Source organism: Panthera leo, chromosome B2, assembly GCF_018350215.1.
Source record: "Panthera leo isolate Ple1 chromosome B2, P.leo_Ple1_pat1.1, whole genome shotgun sequence".
In the NCBI taxonomy this organism is placed as follows: Eukaryota; Metazoa; Chordata; class Mammalia; order Carnivora; family Felidae; genus Panthera; species Panthera leo.
This window is the reverse complement of record NC_056683.1, coordinates 120,893,336-120,909,356: the sequence shown is the minus strand read 5'-3', so window position 1 is coordinate 120,909,356 and position 16,021 is coordinate 120,893,336.

Below are 16,021 nucleotides of genomic sequence, written 5' to 3'. Positions count from 1 at the left end.
TGTGACCCTAGATGAGTCATATAACCCTTGCATCTGTGAAATGTGTTGGGTTCTATCAGTGATTTCTAAGCAAGCCTGTCGATCACAATTACCTGGCGAATGTTTTGAAATGAGATGCCTGCTATAAAGCAGGGGGGTATTTCGGGAGACGATGAAATTGTTCTCTATCTCAATTATGATGATGGTTGCATGGCTGCATGTGTTTATGAAACTCCGAGAACGCTGCACGCAGAAGGGTGAATTTTACTGTATGTGGATTATCTTAATTTTTAAATTTAAAAATAATTTTTAAGCGCCCTAAGTATTGACATACTTAAGAACAATGCGTAGGCCCCACCCCGAACCGACTACTTCCTGAGGGCTATCTATTTTTCTTTTTCTTTAAATTTTTTTTAACGTTTATTTATTTTTGAGACAGAGAGAGACAGAGCATGAACGGGGGAGGAGCAGAGAGAGACACACAGAATCGGAAGCAGGCTCCAGGCTCTGAGCCATCAGCCCAGAGCCCGACGCGGGGCTCGAACTCACGGACGGCGAGATCGTGACCTGAGCTGAAGTCGGACGCTTAACCAACTGAGCCACCCAGGCACCCCATCTATTTTTCTAACCATCTCTGTACTTGTGAATCCAATGGGAACTGACCTAAACATTCTGCTGTAATGAGGCCAGGTTCAGGGGTAATGGAAGAAAAACATGTGGCTAAGCTCTGTATTTAATAGTCAGTTAGAACGTCCTTTATTTTATGTATTTATTTTTGAAAGAGAAAGAGAGAGAGAGAGTGAGCAGGGGAAAGGCAGAGAGAGAGGGAAAGAGAGAGGATCCCAAGCAGACTCCACAGTGTCTGTGCACTGGCGGACCATGAGATTGTGACCTGGGCCAAAATCAAGAGTTGAATGCTTGACTGACCAAGCCACCCAGGTGCCCCCTCCGTTAGAACATCCTTTATGATCACTGAGCCAATAATGTGAGATCAGCCAACTTCGGATCCCGTATTAGAAATCAGTGTAAAAAAAAAAAAAGGTAAAGTGTAAAGACAGAGGATCTTGAACTTAGAACTGTGTGTTAATAAAAGCTATTGATTCTTCCTTAGCATTAAAAGGGAAGAAACAATGCTTTGAAATACGTCTGATGCCAATCACATGACAGCAGGTAAGTGTCCAGTGGGAAAAAAGTCTCGCTGAGTTGAACTACATGGATTTTTGGAGAGAAGAGAATGTATCACAGGGCCAATTGATCTTTTAAGCCCAGTGTCAACCTCTGTGAGGATTCCACCCTAATATTTAAAAAAGATATACGAAACCCTCAGAACTAAGTGTTTCCTGACAGCCTTCAGAATACATTAGACTCTTAACAGGAAAACGAAATGTTGCAAACATTTTGCTCTGTTTAAAGTTCATGGAAGAATGTCGTGGGTATGGTTCAGGATGTGTCTCCTCCAGAATATACTTCCTTAGGACCGTCCCTCACCAACAGATCCTTCCGAAGCTAAGCACTTAAGTGACCACATTTCTAGAGTGGAGTGTGGCTACTCCTGATGGAACTGTGGCACCAATGTCCGCTTGACGGGGAATTCCGAATACGGTAGGACCAAGACGGCTCTCTGGGGGAACCAGATCACAAGGGGACAGAGGAAGGGGGCTGCAGCTGTGCCTGGCATGCCAAAGCCATGGGCAAATCGGAATCAGAGAGAAGCGCTAACTACAAGTAGTAACAACAGAAGCAGCAGCAACAGTAACAATCATAGCTAATAACACTTCTGAAATGCTTGTGTGCCAAGCACAGACTCATCCTAGCGGGTGGGTAATATCACTGTCTTGATTATCAAATGAGGAGACCAAGACTCGAATGTGATCGCTTTCCTAAGGTGACACAGCTGGTGAGTGGCACAGCTCTCAGGCAACCCCGGTGAGCCAATTCTCAAGCTGGTTTATGAAATCTCGACAGGAACCGTTCCGCCTCCTAGGAGGCCGAGGGGGCAGCTGCAGGGAGGCGAATGGGAGGGGTGTGCAGGAGAAGCAGACGCATGAGGTGCCGTGGAGCAAGGAGAAAGGGCAGAGCAATGGCCCCATTCTTGAGAACTTGTGGGCCTCCCGCTACAGTCCGCTTGTGACTTTGCTGTGCTTGGTGGAAGGTCTAAATTCTCCATAATCTTCCTTGTCCTTCTCCCTGCCTTTAGGAAGAACTAGTTTCACTGGATCTCTGTTCCTGGAAATCAAAGAAGGCTAAACTGGAATGAAGAAATACCTCAAGGGAGGGTGGGGTTGGGGGGACATTTCTTAGGTAGAGCTCACGACGGAGAGAATGATCTTGACTCTTTCTGGCTGTGATTCTCTTTTTCAAGCTTCTCAGGGTTAGGAAGATGAATACCTGCAGTTCATGAAGGGAGCATCTTATCAAGGAAAACTCCACAAGAGGTTCCTAGGCTGCTGGGTAAGCTTAGAATCTCTCAGCAATACACTCGGCAAAATTACAGCTGTCGAATCTAGTTTCTTGAGATGTTTTCTTTTAGGACCTTTGCCCCAATTACTTTAATGGAATTATTTGTCCATTTGCAAAGGTTTCATCCACCCCTGGGTCCCTCACCTCACTTGCCTCCTTTCTCTGATGCGAGACACCATTTACAAGGACAGTGTGATATTGTGATTTATAGTAAGCAATAAATATTTGATCTTTGTCCTAAGTGAGGACAGCAATAAAAGCGTCTTTGTTTTGCTAATGTGATAACTTTTGGAAAGCACCTGAGGATGGGGACTGGTTGCCAGGGGAAGCAACCTTTTGATTCTGAGGGTTCAAACGGTCTGCCCCACCCCGACCTCCAGGCAGGAGTGGGGGTGGAGACTGAGATCAATCTCCCATGGTCAAAGATTTAATCAATCATACCCAAACAATTAGGTTTACATAAAAACCCAAAATGATGGGGTTCAGAGCATTTCTGGGTTGGTGAACGCATGGAGATGTGAGGAGAGTGGCCCTGTAGAAGGACAAGGAAGCTCCACACCCTTTCCCCAGAGTTTGCCTTGTGCGTCTCTTCCATCTGGTTGTTTCTGAGTTATATCCTCTTTTTTTTTTTTTTTATTTTTTATTTTTTTTATTTTTTTTATTTTTGGGACAGAGAGAGACAGAGCATGAACGGGGGAGGGGCAGAGAGAGAGGGAGACACAGAATCGGAAACAGGCTCCAGGCTCCGAGCCATCAGCCCAGAGCCTGACGCGGGGCTCGAACTCACGGACCGCGAGATCGTGACCTGGTTGAAGTCGGACGCTTAACCGACTGCGCCACCCAGGCGCCCCAGTTATATCCTCTTATAATAAACCAGTAATCTAGTAAATAAAATGTTTTTCTGAGTTCTGTGAGCCATTCTAGCAAATCAATAGAACCCATTCTATAGCCAGTTGGTCAGAAACACGGATGACAACCTGGATGTGCGATTGGTGTATGAAGAATATGTGTGTGTGTGTGTGTGTGTGTGTGTGTGTGTGTGAGTGTGTGTGTGTGTGTGTGTGAGCAGTCTTGGTGGACGGTGGGACCTGATGCTATCTCCAAGTAGGTAGTGTCAGAATCGAGTTGAATTATAAAAACCCACACATTGTAATTGGATTAGACTGCGACTCTCCTTAAGAATAAGAAGTTGGAATCCTAAACAACGTGCTTAACAGTCTGTGATAAACTTCTACGAGGAAGCCGTCCTTTTGTGGAAACAAGATGAGTTGGCAACCTCAGTCAGTCACTTGTGTTTTCTGGGGAAGATCGGACCAGGGGGTCATCCGGGAGCCCAGGAGCTAACGCACTAGGAGAGAGCTTTTCTCTTTGAGGCTCTGATGAAGGTCAGCCTGACAGACACAGAAGCGCCCAGAAAGGGAGGGACTCAAAACCAAATGGCAAGCTGGCCCCTGTGCATGTTTCAGAGTCGTAGGACAATGGTGGGGGCCAGTCTTTGATTTTCAGGGTCTTGCGAGATGGCTTCATTTTTTCAATTATACTGAAACACACTAGCAAGGGAAAAATCCACTCGGGCTCACCTGTTTGTTTCTTCTCTCTCTGGTGATTTCCCAAAGGGCTTTATTATTACTGTATGATTTTAGCTCTTTGATCCCCTCAAGAAGGGTTCGGGAACTGACAACCTTTCTCTCCAATCTTACCTTAGTGTTCTTTCTGAACTGAGCCACTGAGGACTTTCTATTTGAGGGTGAAAAATATGAAGCAAGCAAGCAGCTCCAGCCAGTTTAACACGGCCTCAGAGCTGTTGCTGGGCAGGGCATTTTAATACTCGAGAATCGACCTGGGTTGCCAGGTTGGCACAAAGTCACAGGTTACTTCACCTGTCCCCATTTATCTTGTTATGTTAATGGGTGCGATTTCCCCACTGGGGAGACTCGATGTTCCTGGCACCTGGACAGTGCCCTAAGGCTTGACTCAGAGGTGTATAAGGACTTGTCAAGGACTTGGTTGTTGCCAGTAAAGGCTGTAAGCACTCCGTGGCCAGTAAGTGGTCCCAGATTCACAGGAATGTGCACACCAGTGGACCGTGAAACATTTGCTCCAGAAAGGCAGCCTTGGAAGAAAGGGAAGGATGTCAGGGGATTCCTTTGGTCCTCAGAACATACTTCATAGTTTCTATGGCATCTTTATGGTTCTTTTCCTTTCCCAAGGGAAGCAAACATTTTCACATTTGCATGGTGCCCTGGATGTGACATCCTAGCTAAGGCATTATTACATTCCTGCCCATCTAAAGAAGCTGGCTTCCGGAACAGGAACTTGATTCGTAAAATGCTTATGAAACACCCACTCTAACCAGTGCTTTATGTGAGAGGGCTGGAGAGCCAGATTTAGGACACCCCTTAATCTTGTGCATGGAGCAGCTCTCACTTACGCTCAAGTGTATTTATTAATTCTCTTGCTGCCTTGGTGGCTAATCTTTACCTTTGAAGAGTGCGGGGGCTTCGTCTTGCAGTTCTCCAATGCTGGAAGGCCTGGGGCTTCGCCATTGCCTTTTCTAGTAGTGGTCTACCAAGGGCAGGAAGAATCCATTCTCAGAATTCTTGGCTTCATTCTTGGCACAAAATGCCCAGCAGAAAACTCACCTATTAATAAAGTTTTATTTTCTGATTTGGGGGGAAAAAAAGAATAAAGGAAATTTGAAGCATATTTTTGAATTTGTTGAAAAGTCAGGTCAATTGATAAACCTTTGAAAAGAGATTCTGCCAGACGGAGAAAAATAAATGAGTTAGAATGGGTTAGAATCCCAGCTCTGCCACTTTTCAGCTGGAGCTCTCAGATGATTTACTCATGCTCAGAAAAAAAGCTACTTCATAGGACTGGTGTGCAGACTAAGAGGGAACACATCTATAAATTGGCCAGCCCAGCCTGGCCCATAGTAGGCCAAAGTCGAGTACTCTCGACAAGTCGTTTGTGCTAGTTTTTAGCCATTCCGCTGAAGGAGGCATTGCAGAACCAGAGTCCGTTTCTAGATTTTCTTTCCACCAGAGCCCCTACAAACCAGAAGAAAATAAGACTTTCAACCCCCACCTTTTTTTTTTTTTTTTTTTTTTTTTTACATATTTTGCTCATTATGGGCTCTCCTGTCAAAGTTATGGGAACTGTGTCAGGATAAAGGCACAAACTCAAAGTCCTGGGATTTGTTCTTTCCCAAACTATCTTTGAGGAGGGAATTTGTAGGAAGCCGGCATGGATGGCCATGATCGCAGACTCATGAAGTCATGGGACAAGTATCCTGGTCATTGTGGGCCATTCCCCAGTGGTGGGAGGCATCACTTCTGTCATATTTGTGCAACAGCCATTTGATGAGAGCACAGACGATAAATATAGTCATACATATGGAAATGTGCATTCCCATTAACATTTTTGTGTTTACCACTTTTTGTCTAAAACCTCTTTTTTTCAGTTTTTTCTTTCTTTCTTCCTTTCTTTCTTTCTTTCTTTCTTTCTTTCTTTCTTTCTTTCTAAATAAAAGTGGCCTTCAGGCTCTGTGCTGACAGCATGGAGCCTGCTTGGGATTCTCTCCCTCTGCCCCTCCTCCATTCACGTGCACTTTCTCTCTCTCCCTCTCTCTCTCAAAATAAATAAACTTAAAAAAAGAGCTTTAACAAAATAGAAAATGAGTAAATAAAAGCAGCCTTCCTCTGTGCCCCCTCGGCTGCCTACATGTATCTTAAAAGCAGCATGATTGACTCAGGACTAACCCTGATTCTAGTCTCCCAGTAGGCTCTGTGCTGATAAAGAGCCCAGGGTTTAGCTTTTCGGTTACTTATTTTATTAGATGGACAAGCGTGGGCAACATTCACCCACCTTAGCCTCTGTTTCTCTTCTTCATCTATAAAATGGCGAGTTGTAGGTTTTTTGGTAAAGATCTAAATCTTTTTTTTAAGTTTATTTACTAATTTTGAGAGAGAGAGAGAGAAAGCATGAGCAGGGGAGAGGCAGAGAGAGAGGAAGAATCCCAAGCAGGCTTTGCACCGCCAGTGCTGAGCCCAACTCGGGGCTCCAACTCATGAATCCTGAGATCATGACCTGCTCCGAAATCAGATGCTTAACTGGCTGAGCCACCCAGGCTCCCGTGTGGAGATTTAAATGAGAATAGAGAGCTTAGCACCGTGTCTGGCAAACAGAAAGAGTCTTGTTACTGTTATTATTACTGTTATTGTTACTGTGATGCCAGGGTCTAGCATGGTTGTTGACTCACCTGAGACCCAAAACATTTTAAAACTTGATTCATTGCGGCTAAACCAAGTGTGCTTATGCAGCTCTCTGATCACTCTGTGCTTTGATCCGCGGGGCTGAATGTGGCCGGAGAAGAGTTAGCAGCCCGGTTGACTGGCTTCACTTCACATTCCCGACCGTTCGTCTCAAGTGGACATTTAACACTGCCCCGCCATCACACTGTGACTCTAATTCAGTCACCCTCCGACTCACTGCAGTGTGTAGTTCACCCTTTATTCTCCAGCTTGAAGCCTCCTCCGTTCTCACTCTTACCTAACAATCATGCGTCCATTTCAATGGGGAAAAAAAAAAGATGCAGTTAGAGGAGGTTTCTCCCATCAACCCCACACCTCCCCTTCTAGAAGCCTGTGTGTTCTCTCTTCCCCGCCCTGTAACCACAGAGGGACTGCTGTGGCCTTGACTGAAACCAGCCCCTTCACTCAAGCACTATAACCTGTCCCCCTTGTCCACTTGAGCACGTGGCTCTAGCGTCTTCCCTTGTCTGAGTCATTGATTTTTCTCTTTCTCCTGATCATTGCTGTTATAGCGCAAATATGTTAGTTTTTTTCTCCCACCGTTAAAGGTCTTATTTTGACCTTCTTTTCTCCTTCAATTATACCCCCATCTCTCTCATTCCCTTTAAGGGTGAAACTCTTTGAAAGAGTTGAGCATATCAGCTGTCTTCAGTTTCTCTTCTCCCCTTGTCTCTGGAACCTGTTCCAGTTAGATAAAGCCCCTGCCAGTCCGCTGCGGCTGTTCCTGTCAAGTCCTGGTGACTTACGCACCGCGAATCCCCAAGGTCAATTCTCAGTCCTCATCTTACGGGACCTGTCAGAATATTTGCAGGTTGACCACTTCCTCTTCCTTCCAGGATGACACCTGGTTTTTCCTTTACTTCTGCTTGTTTCTCCTCAGTCTCCTTTTGTTGATTTCCCAACCTCTAAATGTTAGGGAACCTCAGGATTCAGACTATACATGTCTTATCTTCACTCTCTACACTCACCTCTTAGATCCTTCCTACCCAACGCTGGGAACCAGGACCGTCATCTTCACCTGGTGGAGTGTTAGAAATGTCCCACCCCCAGACTTGCTGAATCTGAATCTGCATTTAACAAGATCTCCCTTTGCACATTAATATCTTGTAGGATCACCCTAAGTGAACCTGCCTAATGGCTTTAAATGCCATATATTTGATAAGCTGACTCCCAAACTTGTATCTTTATTATTTTTTTTTAACGTTTATTTTTATTTTTGAGACAGAGAGAGACAGAGCATGAACGGGGGAGGGGCAGAGAGAGAGGGAGACACAGAATCGGAAGCAGGCTCCAGGCTCTGAGCCATCAGCCCAGAGCCCGATGCGGGGCTTGAACTCACGGACCGCGAGATCGTGACCTGAGCTGAAGTCGGCCGCTTAACCGACTGAGCCACCCAGGCGCCCCAAAACTTGTATCTTTAGCCAACAACATCCAGTGAAATACAAACTCATTCACCCAACTGCCTATCAACTTTCCCTCACGGACATTTTATTGTCATTCCCAACTTACCCTGCCCAAAACTGAGCTCTGATTTTCCCACTAACACTGCTTCTCTGGTATTATTCCCTCTCTTCATTAATTGTGACTCCACCTTTCACTGCTTAGATAGAAGCCCTCAGAATTATCCTTGCCTCTTTCCCGTATCTGGTCCGTCATCAATCCCATCAACTCTACCTTTTCAGTGTCCTCAGAATGTAATCATGCTCATCACCCCCCTATCTTGGACCAACCCTGCTTCCACTCTTTCCTTTGGCTATTCTGAAAATGACAGCCAGAATATTTCTTAATAGATTATGCCCTTCCCTGGTACAAAGCCTTCTCATGACCTATGAGAACCCACTTAGCCTGTTTCTCCTATTATGTCTCGATTCTCCTGCTGTTTTTCTCCTTATTTTACTGCTCTCCAACCTCATGGCCTTTTTCCCTGTTCCTCAAACTCACTGGGCATGTTCATGCCTCAGGGCCTTTTTGTACTTTCAGTTCTCTCTGCCTGAATGCTCTTCCTCCAGATATCTGTGTGGCTCCCATCCTCCCTCCTTCCCTTCCACTCTCTACTCAAAAGTCACCTTCTCATGAGGCTTTTCTTGGCCTTGCTACCTAAAATCTTAGCTTCAACCCCAGCCCTCCACTTCAGACATCCTCACCCTTATTTATGCATTCATTTATCTCTTAGCAAATCCAACATTCTTCTCTCTCTTTGTCTTTGTGTTAAGAGTTCTCCAGAGAAACAGTAGCAGTAGGATATATATGGATATGTAGAAGATTTATTATGAGTCACTGGCTCACATGATTATGGAGGTTAAGTAGTCCCTTGGTCTGCATCTATAAGCTGGAGGCCCAGGAGAGCTGGTGGTATCAGTCCACAAGCCCAAAGGCCCCAGAACTAGGGAGTCAATGGTATAAATCCCAGTCTGAGTCTGAAAGATTCAAGAATCAGGAGCTCTGATGCCTGAGGATAGGACAAGATGGATAGCTCAACTCAAGGAAAGAGAGAGCAACTTTGCCTTTCCTCTGCCTTTTTGTTTTATTGAGGCTCTCAATTGTTTGGATGGTGCCCACTCACATTGATGTGGGTGATCTTTACTTAGTGCACGGATTCAAATGCTAATCTCTTCTGGAAACATCCTTAAAGGCACACCCAAAGCTGATATTTTACCATCTATCAGGGTATTCCTTAGCCCAGTCAAATTGACACATAAAATTAACCTCTCTCTCTCTCTCTCTCTCTCTCTCTCTCTATCTATCTATCTCTGTAGTTACAGATATAGATACATATATTTGTTTCTGGGTTTTATCATGTTCCACTGGTTTAGTGCTCAATATTTGTGAAAATATCATGTTGTTTTAATTACCGCAGATTTATGCTCACTCTGTTCTTCTTTGGCATTGGAATTGGCTTTTCTTGTCCCTTTGCTGTTTCATACACATTTTAGAATCAGTTTCTTGAGGTCCATGAAAAATTTTGTTAGCATTTGGGTTGAAATTACATAAAATGTATTAATTAACTTAGGGAGAATCAACATCCTTATTACATTAAAATTTCCTGTGGGTGACATGGCATTTCTCTCTGTTTACTTAGGCCTCCTTTAGTGTTGTTTGATGAAAGGTTTATATTTTCTTTTAATGGTCATGCACATTTTTGTTATGTTTATTTCTAGGAGCATTTAAACAATTTTTTTAAACATTTATTTATTTTTGAGAGACAGAGAGTGAGCGGGGGAGCGGCAGAGAGAGAGGGAGACACAGAGTCTAAAGCAGGCTGTAGGCTCCGAGCTGTCAGCACAGAGCCCGACGCGGGGCTTGAACTCACAAACTGTGAGATCGTGACCTGAGCCGAAGCGGAACGCTTAACCAACTGAGCCACCCAGGTGCCCCTAGGAGCGTATTTTTTAATGTCCATGTTCTATATGAATTCTTTAATAATAGTTTTTTGTTTGGGGGTGATTTTGAGATTGACGGATAAGTTGTAAAGACAGCACAGAAAATTCTCCTATCCTCCTCACTTCTTTTCAGTCTCCCCTAGCATTATGACCTCACATTCCTGTGGCGTGTTTGTCAAAGCTAATAAATCAACACTGGTACGTTCCTGTTCACTAACCTCCAAACTTGGTTCTCCTCCTAACATCTTTTCTATTCCAGGGTCTTATCCGAGATTCCACACTGTGTTCAGTGTTCATGTTTCCTTAGTCTCCTCTGGTCTGGAACAATTTCTCAGGCTTTCTTTGGTTTTCATGACATGGCCAGTTTTAAGGAATATTGGATATTCTGCGGAACATCCTTCAAGTTGGTTCGGCTGTTTTTCTCAGAATGCAACTGGGGTTATGATTTGGGGGAAGAGTAGCACAGAAGTGAAGTGTGCTTTCTCATTATATCCCAGCACGGAATGCCTGCCAGCCACATGATGGCATTGGTGATTCTCACCTGATCACTTGGTTAACGTGGTGTTTGCCTTAACATATAAATCGTATTCGTTTATCTTGGCTTTTGTAGTTTGTTTGTTTGTTTGGATTCTTCTTGTCTTGTTTTTGACTTTTTTTTTTTAACTTTATTTCTTTTGAGAGTGAAAGAGGCAGAGAGAGAAGGAGAGAGAATCCCAAGCAGGCTCTGCACTGTCAGTGCGGAGTCTGACCCAGAGCCCAATGCAGAGCTCGGACTCAGGAACCATGAGATCGTGACCCGAGCGGACGCCAAGAGTCAGACACTTAACTGACTGAGCCACCCAGGTGTCCCTGTTTTTGTCGTTTTAGAAAGTAAAGCACATGATTTTAGTCTTTTTTGTCCACTGCTGTTTCTCTGGTGTGAGAACAGAGCCTGACAGATAGTAGGCACTCAGTAAGTATTTGCTGAATGAACGAGTTTTTCTTTCTCTGTTTTGAATTTACTATTCATAATATTCAATACAATATCAAACATTTCACTCGAATATAAGGCATACGTAATTATAGCTGATAGTTGATCAACTGCTCCAATATGTTAATAGAAGTGGCTTAGATGAAACAAACCAAAGCCAAAATGCCGATGGACAGCACATCAAAATCTTAAGACACAAATTGAAATGTGACGAAGAAAAACTAGGTATATATTATATCATTTATTCTTCAATTTTTTTTTCATGTTTATTTTGACAAAGAAAGAACGCATGCACGCACTCAGGCTTGCACAAACAGGGGAGGGGCAGAGAGAGAGGAGAGAGAGAGAATCCCAAGCAGGCTCCGTGCTGTCAGTGCAGAGCCTGATGCAGAGCTCGATCCCGTGAACTGTGAGATCATGACCTGCGCTGAAATCAAGAGTCAGAAGCTTAACCGACTGAGTCACCCAGGCGCCTGGAAAAAAGTTAGGTATATTTTAAACATCAAATATCTTATTGTCGTAGAAGTGAAATGAGGCGGTTCGCATTCTTGTGATCTTGAGATTAAAAAAAAAAACAAAACAAAGAAAGAAAGTTGATTGGATAACACACCCGAGGTGTGTTGTTCCAAAGCCAAACACGAGTCCGTAACTTAAATTGAGTAACTCCAGTTTCATCTCTTAGCCTTCTCTCCCCTCCGGCCGTCCTCTTGACGCATACACACACGTGCTCTTCCCTTAGTGTGCCTTTCCTTATCTTCTCTCTTGTTCTTGGAATACTCCAACCCTCTTCTTGAACATAGAGCTTGAGGACACATGCTCTTATATTACCTGGATTTTGTTCATTTGTTTGTGGGTTTTTGTTTTTTTGCAGTTTTATCAGTTAGGGTGGGCTAGGTAATGGTACGGGGACAGCAAAACATTCAATGGTTTTACATAACGAATGTTCTTTTCTCCCGCATATTCATGCTTAATGTATGTCCAAAGGGAACTGTGCACCCTACAGTCATTCAGGAACCTAGAATCAAGGTAAAGGAAAGAGAACTTGGTAAATGATGCAATTGCCCTTAATGCTCTCATGCAGAAGTTACATGTGTCACTTCTCTTCACATCGTATTGACCAAAGCAAGAGAAATGACCACACTTTAGTATAAAGGATAAAGAAGCATGGAAATTCAATTTTACCATGTACCCGGGAAGGTGACAGGAATGTTTGCAAAAGTTCATAGACGGCATTGCAAAAATGTTTAAGGAAAAATTCTTCTCTTTTCCTTCTCTATGCTCACAGCTATACTCAATCCCAAATGTATGGGGGGTTTCTCCATGCCAAACAGTTCCTAGATCTTCTAGATGGAAAACCTGGATGTCTTATAACACAACTCTGACACGTTCTGCCTGGAGATAGTGTCAGATCCCACAAGTGAAGGGCTCAGTCCCACAAGACTGCCATCCCTTCCCCCCACTACTTCAGATGCCAATCGCAAATGCACGTTGTAACTTGTGTTTCTGACCAATCACCTCTCAACTGGAGGTTTCCACAACCCCTTCCTGGGATTCCATTAATTTGCTGTCAAGGCTCACAGAACTCAGGAAAACAATTTACTTACTACATTAGCAGTTTGGAAGAGATTCACTGGGCAGCGCAAGGGGAAAGGGAGAGGAGCTTCCACACCATTTCCAAGCCTGTTACTGTCCCAGCACGTGTTCACCAGCCTGGACGCTATCTGAACCCCGTAGTTCAAGGATATTTATGAAGGTTTCATTACATAAGCATTATTGATGGAATCATTAGTGATCAAGTCAATCTCGAGCCCATCTCCCCTCCCTGAAGATTGGGAGGTGGGGCTGAAAGTTTCAACCCTAATCACAGGGTTGGTTCCCCCCTGACAACAAACCCCAATCCTTAGGGGCTTTTCTAAAGTCACTTCATTAACATAAATGCAGGTGTGGTTGAAAGGAACTCGTTATGAATAACAAAAAGACACCTGCCTCACTTTTGTTGTTCTGGAGCTGTTTTAGGAATAGAGGACAAAAACTAAATATAACAAAAGGCAACCCCTGTTGCTCTAATTACTTAGGCAATTCCAAGAGTTTGGGGAGCTGTGAGCCAGGAACAGGAATGAAAACCAAATATGTATTTATTATTATAAATAATAATATCACCAATAATAACAGAAAGTTCGAACTGACATAGGGAAGATTACAACTATGTCAAATACAAATTTGAATATATATCCATCAAGGAGACAATGTACCAGGTTGTTTCTTTTTTTTTTTTTATAGCCTAGTTCTGCTGAATCCCAGGAGATAAACCTTGGCTACATCTTAGACCCACTGCAGAGCATCTGCAATTAGAAAAAGTTGAGTAGTGGGTTGAGGTGAGTGGAATCCTGTGGAACACCAGTATTTGGATGAGCAAAGGAAGCGATGAGGGAGACTGAAGAGAAAATGTGAGAGCTGGAAAACCAGAAGAGTTTGAGCCGATAGAGTAGAAAATTTGCAGAAATAAGCAGTCGGTGTCAAATGCGACAGAACACTTCAAGAAGTTTAGGACTGAAAGAAACCGTTTATGCAGGCACTGTGGGGGTCTTTAGTGGAATAGCCACCTGGGACCTCAATGGACCTCAAATTCTGTCACAATTCTGAGTTAATTGTTCTTCTCTCCAATCGTACTCTTCCTCCTGCATTTCCTATTTTAATTTTTGGCATTTAGCCACCAAAGCTAGAAAGCCAAGAATAATCGTATGCTTCTGGAACACCCACGTCCACTCAATTTTATGCACATTTATGTTCCTGAATATTTCTCAGATCCTACTCTTCTATCCATCTGTACCCCACAGCCCAAATTAGGGCCCTCATTAGCATTTGCCTGGACTATTTTATGACCTCCTACACAGTCTCCCTGCCTCTGGTCCTGTTCCTGTAAATTCACCTGTATTGGTTATCTACGGCTGCGGATCAAATTATTTTAAAGGTTTGTGACTTACAACAACAGTAAACATTGTCTCACACCGTTCCTGTGGGTCAGGAATTTGGGAGAAGCTTAGCCGTGCGGTTCTGTCGGGGAGTCTCTTGAGCAGCTGTGGTCCAGGCGTTGTCTAGGGGTGCAGCTTTCTGAAAGCTTAACCGAGGCTGGAAGATCCACTTCCAAGGTGAAGCCTGCACGTGGTTTACTGGTGTAGATTGCTGGAACCACCGGGTCCTCTCTGGTAGTCCTCCCCACAGAGTGGCTTGAATCGCCTCACGGCCTGGCAGCTCATCTTCCACCAGAGGAAGTGATACAGGCACAGTATGACTGATGACCAGGACTCAAAAGTTACATGTTTTCACGTGCCTGGAACTCTGTCGATTATGCAAAATCTGTAAGAGAGAAAAGACTACCTGGGGCCTGACCGGCAGAAGGTGTGGAGAGGTTAGCTACCCTACTCCATGGTATGGCCGCCTTGGCGTCCATTTTGCGGCCAAGAGGCCTGCAGGGACCTTAAACTGATGCATGCCCTAGAGAGCGGCCGCAGAGTTACCAGCCAGTGTAAATTCTTGACATGACTTCCCCAATAGCCCTCGTGATCAACAGTCTCCACTGCCTCTCAGTGCCTGTACGTCTCATGTATCACTTAGATAAGACCCCCATGGGACTTAACAAAACTCCACTCTTTTGGTTTAAATAAAACAATCTGGTCCTAGTCTGGAAACCCTAAGCACTCCATCCACGGACCCTAAAAAAAGCATGTGCCCCATGAGTTTCTCTCTGTCTGCACTCTGCCTTGACCACCCCATGTGGCCCCTTGAGGCATGCAGTGTACTTTATTCAGCACCTGAGAATAATAAACTTCTCTATTTTAATTTTCTTGTGGTCTGTGGTTGAATCTTGGCTCGCCATCCAGCACCCAGTGCTCTACTTAAATGTTAGTGTAGCAGAGTCATAGCAGAAGGTCGGGATCATCCAGATCATCTTGGAGGCTGTCTATCTCCTCACATCCTCCTCATTGCCATCAGAGTGAGCACTTAAACTTGTACGTGACAACTTAAAGTGGAAGTGGTACAGGTACAGTGGGGGTAGGGACACTGCACAGAATGGTGAAGGTTTGGCCCAATTGCAGAGAATGGAAAAGGAAGCAGTGAGATTACTGTGAACAAGCAAAGAGGTTTGTTGATTGGCATTGAGAGTTCAGACCATGAATCTGTAGTAGCAACAACCTGATTGTTCAGAAATTTTCTTTAGCAATGATAAACGTTCTAGGTGTGGAAGAATGGTGCACAGATTTGGGGTGTGACACGGTGTTGGGACTTTAGCAGGAACATGCAGTATAAGAAGGGTAATGCCTGGGTGTTGGATTGCCGATGAAGAATTCAAGTCATTGGCTGTGGTGTCCACAGGAAAGCAGGTGAGTTTAGGAAGAAACTGATAAGTTGAGAGAGAGTGGGGTTATCTAGAGGAAATAGGGTAATCAGGAGACCTGAAAGAGACATAGAACACTAAAAATAGATTTAAAGGCATCAGTGAGTATGAAAAGGTAGAAGAGAGATCAGAGCGGGCACTAGAGCTTAAGGTGTCACATTAGGATGGTTTGGCTTATAACATGCCATGAGGTGGCCATGGATGTAGGATGTAGAATGTTGGAAAAGTCATCCACATGGGCATTGATGGATGTCAGTGTTCTCAATGTGATAGAACAACATGGAACAGAGAAATAATCTATAAGTAGGGTACCAAGATGTAAGGTAAATGTCAAGTGGCTGGTAGGGGCCAGCAATCAGGAGCATAGAAGGCAGAGTAGTCGGATGCCATGGAGGTTTTTATGCAAAGATGGAAGGACAAGACTTTGGAAGGGCATTGAGCAGCTATAAAAATATGGATACCATCTTGTGGCTTCTTAGTTAGTTGATGGCATTGCTATTTGGCCAGGTTCTGCTGATGTAGA